General features: G+C 37.2%; 1 protein-coding gene across 1 annotated transcript in view; it reads right to left on the bottom strand.

Moving 5' to 3' along the window:
• GLT8D2 (glycosyltransferase 8 domain containing 2) overlaps positions 1-6,440 on the bottom strand; it is a 50,518-nt gene that overhangs the window by 17,214 nt on the left and 26,864 nt on the right. The window lies entirely within an intron of this gene.

Raw genomic sequence — 6,440 nt, 5'->3', positions numbered from 1 at the left:
TACTATTAGTACTACTGCTACTGCTGCTGCTGCTGCTACTACCACTATTACTTCTACTACTACTGCTGCTATTGCTACTGCTACTGCTGCTGCTGCTGCTACTACTACTATTAGTACTACTACTGCTGCTGCTGCTGCTACTACTGCTACTACTAGTAGTACTACTGCTACTGCTGCTGCTGCTACTACTGCTGCTGCTGCTGCTGCTACTACTACTACTATTAGTACTACTGCTACTGCTGCTGCTGCTGCTACTACTAGTAGTAGTACTACTGCTACTGCTGCTGCTGCTGCTGCTGCTGCTACTACTACTATTAGTACTACTGCTGCTGCTACTACTACTACTACTACCACTACTACTTCTACTACTGCTGCTGCTGCTACTACTGCTACTGCTACTGCTACTACTCCTATTTTATAGAAACTGAAGCACAGAGAGGTCAAATGAATTACCCAGGGTCACACAGCTAGTAAGTGTCTTGAGCAGGATTCTTGACTCCAAGCCTAGTAGTCTGTGCAGCTGTACCATCTAGCTGAGCTTAGCATCTAGTTATCAAGAACAATTACATAAAACAGGAAGCTAGTGGATGGAAGTCTTATGGACATGTCCCAGATGAGCTACTTCTTTCATTCTACTACCCTGGCCCGTAATGGGTTGGTTATCATCATTCTCACTCGAACTGAATTGCTCTGGATGCTAAAATGGTTAGTTATAGCTGTTTCCTTTTATGTACTGTTAGGCTGATCTTTTTTGAGTAATCATGGATATCATTGAGAAGATTCATTTACATTCCAGGGATTGATAAGCCAACATATTGTCTTCTGCCCATAGGAGCATCTGGAGAACCCTACCAGCTACGGGGAATTCCTCTCCCATTTGGGCTCTGAGAATGATAGCTTCTATAATGAAGGTGAACAACTTTAATGAATGTATAGCTCCCTGCTATATCCTCCTTTGCCATTAACCAGATGGTTCTTAAATAGAATTATTTCTGTGGTTGCATTTCTGAGGAATCTTATATGACTTTAATTTAGGATCCTCATCAGAGGGAGAATGTTTAAGGTTAAGGTTTGCTCTACAATGTCAAATAATTTTGTAGGTCAACAATATGTATTCTCTTTTATGTTAATAATGATAATAATATATTCCTATAGAGCCTTTAGGTTTACCAAACACTTTCCTCACAATGATCCTATCATGTATCCAAGTACAAGTTATTATTTATCCTATTTTATGGATGAGGAAACTGAGATCTAAAAAAGTTAAGTGACTTTCCCAAAATCAAGCCCCTAACAATTCTCTTATCAAACAGCATATGGGTGATAGCAAAGTGGGAACGAACCAAGTTTAATCTGCTGATTTTGCCATACTTCCAAGAGAATATGGAAGAGCTATTGAATAGCATGCTGACTCTGGGGAAAGGCTATATGAATATTAAATTGATTAATATATGAATATTATTATAGGGAAGGGAACAAGCATTTATTAAGCACATACTATAAGCCAGACATAATGCTAAGCACTATACAAATATTATCTCATTTGTAATAGTACTCATCTGAGAGAAAAAGAGGATCATTTTAAGATCATTTCTATTTGAGGGGCACATCACTGGTCATAATAGCGGCCAGGTAAGGGACTACATATATGAATGGGGATGGGAACTAGGACTCAATATGTGATTTTATTATTATCATCTGGGTAGTACCCTCAACACACTATTTTCTATTATTACTTTTTTTTTTTTGCTGTTCCATATATATAAAATTCATCTCCTGCTCTCTATACTTTTGCCTAGGTTGTTCTTGACAACTGGAATACACTCTCTTCCCCCCTCCACCTTTTAGAATTCTTTGTTTCCTTCCTAATTCAGCTCAAGCATTGCTTCCTATAAGAATCTTACCTTGTCTCTGTTACCCTCTTCCTTAATTACATTGCACTCACTTTGTATACATTTTATGTTTCCTTAAAATGAATGTTGTTTCCCATCCTCCCCAAGTCCCCTCTCCCATACAATGTAAGCCCCTAGAAGGCAAGGAGTCTTTTTTAGGTCTTTGGATCCTCAGTGCTTAGCATGAGGTAGGTGCTTAATAAATGCTTGACAATTACACAGCTTTGACCATAATTGGTGCTTAATAAATGTTCATTTGATTGAATTGATGCTTCATGTTTCCCCTATTCTGGACATTTCACATCTCAGAGCTTAAGTCACATTTTGACTAATGTGATAGAAAATATAAATAAAGTCATAACCTTTGTCTATGAGGATGAATTTTATTTTTATATAAGACTAATTTTTTTTTGTATTGAAGATTGGTCACTAGATTTGTTTTTCCTTTTAAAATATTTATTGGTATCTTTGGTTTTTCCATCACTTTCATTTCCAACTATATCCTTCCCTACTCCTCTACTCAGAGAGACAACCCTTGTAACAAAGAATAAAAAAATAAAGAGAAAAGGAAAAGAAAATAGGTCAGCAAAACTAGCCAACATATCAACAGGCTCTGTTGCCCACACCCACAGATTATCATATTTCAAAATATTGTGGGCCCTGGAGAAGTGGTAAGAACCAAAGGTGAACAGGTTTGATTCACAGAGGTCCTCACAAACAGCATTGACCAGCTGAGCTTAAAGTCATTGGGACCTCCAAGGTTTCATCAGAGATTAGGAAAGGCATTTGTGAGGTCCTGGGAAAGAAGAGATCTGAGCCTGACCCAAAGAATCCTGTGTAAGGCCAGAACAAAGAGGAGATGGAGGGGGCTGGGTGGGGGTGTGGTGATCAGGAAAAGGAGTTAGTTGCAAAGAGGCAGATGTCAGTTTGAAGCAAGGAAAAACTTCCTAACAATTAGCACTTTCTCAATATGGAATGGGTTATCTCATGAGGTAGTGAGTTCCCTGTGACTGGAGTCTTCAAGCAAATCTTGGATATTGTCAGAGAAAAGGGAGGGGGAATTTTCATTCTGGTACAGGTTGGACTAAATGACTTTTAAAATCTCTTCCACCTGGGAGGTTCTGGGACAGTCAGAGCTGCAGCTTAATGCTGTGACTTTCCTGTGCCTCTGTTTCCTCATCTCTAAAATGGATTTAGTACCACTCATAACCCAGCTAGCTCAAGGATCAAATGGGATAATGAATGTGAAATGCTTTGTAAAACATATAGACATATATGTTTATATTATATCATATTATATCATATCATATTATATTATATTGTATTATGTGTGTGTGTACCAACTATTCTTTTTATTAAAAAATGTCTTGCAGAGAATAGAGAAGAGATGGGTATAATGTTTAATAAATGCTGATTGAATGGAAATCTCTATCCTATTTAGAGGTGGATTATTTAAAATTTTCTATTTCTTTTTTTAATTATCATGAACTTGACAAATACCAGTAAACATGCACATTTCTTTAGACATAGAAGAACAGAAAGAGAGGACTATATCTAACACCATAAATTAGAGCCTGATTCTCTTGGTGAGTTTTTGGAAGGGATCTTCGGCACTCCTCTGTTCTCTTCCCCAGGAGGCCCTGTGATGGATGAATGGCAAATTATTTTGCTTGGCATCCAGAGAAAACTTCATCTTACTCTTGAACTATCTGAACAGTTATCTGTTAGTGTGCTTTAAAAATAAACATTGCATGGTACTAGAGGAGTCAAGAGGACCTGAGTTCATATCTGACCTAAGGTACTTGACACTAGCTGTGTGATTCTGGGCAAGTTACTTAACCCTGATTGCCTCACAAAAGAAAAAAAAAAGAAACAATTCGAATATCAGGAAACCAAAATCAGGATTACACAGGACTTAGCAACTGCAACATTAAAAGATCATAGGTCATGGAACATGACATTCCAGAAAGTAAAGGAGCTAGGACTATAACCAAGAATCACCTACCCAATGAAATTAAGCATAATACTTCAAGGGAAAGAAATGGTCATTCAATGAAATAGAAAGATTTCATGCTTTCATATAGAGAAGACCAGAATTGAACAAAAAATTTGATCTGAAATATCAAGATCTAAGAGAAGCCTAAAAAGGTAAAAAGGGCAAACAAAACATAAAGGATTCAGTGGAGCTACATTACATCGCTACATGGGAAGATGATATTTATCATTCTTATTGTACCACTAATGGTACAACTAAAAGGAATATGCATAGAGTGTATGAGTATAAGGTGAATTTGAAGGAATGACATAAAAATAATTAAGGGATGAGAAAGAGGAGTACACTGGGTGCAGAAGGAAGGGAGAGGTAGAATGGGCTAAATTATTTCAGATGAAGAAGTGCGAAAAATGTATTACAGTGGAGGGAAAAATAAGAGGGTGGGTGATGAGCATCACTTGAACCTTATTCTCAAAAGTATTGGCTGAAAGAGGGACTAATATACACAATAACATGAATGTAGAAATCTATCTCACTTGACAGGAAAGTAGGAGGGGAGGAGAGTAAGTAAAGAAGGGGTGACTGACAGAAGAGAGGGCATACTGGGGGAGGCAGTAGACAGAAGCAAAACACTGTTGAGGAGGGAAAAGATGAAAGGAGAAAGAGAGGACAAATAGGAGGAAAAATAGGATGGAGGGAAATACAGTTAGTAATCATAATCATGTGAATATAAATGGGATGAACTCTCCCATTAAACTGAAGCAGATATCAGACAGGATCAAAAACCAGAATCCTACAATTTGCTGTTCACAAGAAACACACTTGAAGCAGAGAATGACACACAAAGTAAAGGTAAGGGACTGTAGCAGAATCTATTATGCTTCAGCTGAAATTTAAAAAAAAAAGCAAGTATAGCAATCCTGATCTCAGACAAAGCAAAAGCAAAAATACACCTAATTAAAAGAGATAAGGAAGGAAACTATATCTTGTTAAAATGTACCACAGAGGGTGCAGCTAGGTGGCACTGTGGATTGAGCACCGGCCCTGAAGTCAGGAGGACCTGAGCTCAAATCTGGCCTCAGACCAAACATTTGACACTCCCTAGCTGTGTGACCCTGGGCAAGTCACTTAACCCCAATTGCCTAAAACAAACAAAATGTACCACAGACAATGAAGTAATATCAACTCTAAGCATATATGCACCAAGTGGTATCAATACTAGATCTCAAACTATATTATAAAGTAGTAATCATCACAACTATCTGGTACTAAGAAATAAAGTGGTAGATCAATGGAATGGATTAGGTACACAAGACACAGTAGCAAATGACCACAGTAACCTAGTGTTTGATAAACCTAAAGACTCCAGCCTTTGGGATAAGAACTCACTATTTGACAAAAACTGCTGGGAAAACTGGAAAACAATAGGGCACAAACTAGGCATAGACCAACATCTCACACCATGTACCAAGATAAGGTCAAAATAGGTACATGATTTAGATATAAAGTGTGTGTATATATATGTAAATATAGATACAACATATATTTAGATATAATCAAATTAGATGAGCAAGGAATAATTTACCTGTCAGATCTATGGAGAAGAGAAGAATTCATGACCAAACAAGACATAGAGAGCATTACAAAATGTAAAATAGATAATTCTGATTATATTAAAGTAAAAAGTTTTTACGCCAACAAAACCAATACAACCAAGATTAGAAGGAAAGCAGAAAGCTGGGAAACATTTTTTTTTTACAGCCAGTGTCTCTGATAAAGGCTTCATTTCTTAAATATATAGAGAACTGAGTCAAATTTATAAGAATATAAGCCATTCTCCAATTGATAAATGGTCAAAGGATATGAAGAGGCAGTTTTCAGATAAAGAAACCAAAGCTAGCAACAGGCATATGAAGAAGTGCTCTAAATCACCTTTGATTAGAGAAATGAAAATTGAAACAACCCTGAGGTATCACTTCATACCTATCAGATTGGGGCTAATACGACAAAAAAAGGAAAATGATAAATGTTGGAGAAAATGTGGGAAAGTTGGTGCACTGTTGGTGGAGTTGTGAACTGATACAACCACTCTGGAGAGCAATTTGGAATTATGCCCAAGGCGTAACCGAACTGTGCATACCTTCTGATCCAGCAATACCACTGTTAGGTCTATTCCAAAGAGATCATAAAAAAAGGGAAAAGGACCCTACATATGCAAAAATATTCATAGCAGCCCTTTTAATGGTGGAAAAATATTAGAAATTGAGGGGATGTCCATCAACTGGGAAATGGTTGAACAAACTATGGTATATGAATATAAAGGAATATTATTGCACAATAAGAAATGATGAACAGGCAGATTTCAGAAAAACCTGGAAAGACTTGTACGGACTGATGCAAAGTGAAATGAGCAGAACTAGGAAAACATTGAACACAGTATCAGCAACATTGTATTATGATCAATGAGGAATGACTCAGCTCTTCTCAGCAACACAATGATCCAAGACAAATACAAAGGACTCACAAAGGAAAATGTTATCCACGTCCAGATAAAG

The sequence above is a fragment of the Vombatus ursinus genome, unplaced genomic scaffold (genome assembly GCF_900497805.2).
Source record: "Vombatus ursinus unplaced genomic scaffold, bare-nosed wombat genome assembly UNPS02003292.1, whole genome shotgun sequence".
NCBI lineage: Eukaryota > Metazoa > Chordata > Mammalia > Diprotodontia > Vombatidae > Vombatus > Vombatus ursinus.
Note: the sequence above shows the minus strand (reverse complement) of the source record. Positions and strands in the feature narration are given on the sequence as shown.